This window comes from Herpailurus yagouaroundi, unplaced genomic scaffold (genome assembly GCF_014898765.1).
Source record: "Herpailurus yagouaroundi ecotype Mexico unplaced genomic scaffold, PumYag 100, whole genome shotgun sequence".
Lineage (NCBI taxonomy): Eukaryota > Metazoa > Chordata > Mammalia > Carnivora > Felidae > Herpailurus > Herpailurus yagouaroundi.
In genome coordinates this window covers 51,254,046-51,254,373 of record NW_024412391.1, presented here as the reverse complement: position 1 = coordinate 51,254,373, position 328 = coordinate 51,254,046, and positions in this window count along the sequence as shown.

The following is a 328-nucleotide window of genomic DNA, read 5'->3' as shown; positions in this document are numbered from 1 at the left end:
TTCAGGGGAAAATGATAATGGGGTGGGGGGGAAGGGAGCTCATAATATTTTCTCCCGAGTGTGCTTAATTGTGTAACCCCAGCGTGGCGGGGTGGGGGGGGGTCGGGGGGCAAAGCAAAAGCAAACACTTGCGCCCCAAAACAAAACAACTTCAATCTCCTCTCAAAAATGCGATTTACCCTTTGATAAAGCAATAAGTCGATCGGCTCACTCTCTGTTGAGAAGTCTTGCAACGTTTAAATTGCCGCTCGGTATTTGTGAACAAAGATAAATCTTCACTTCCATCTGGGTCATTTTCCTCATTGATTTGTACTGCCCTACAGGACTT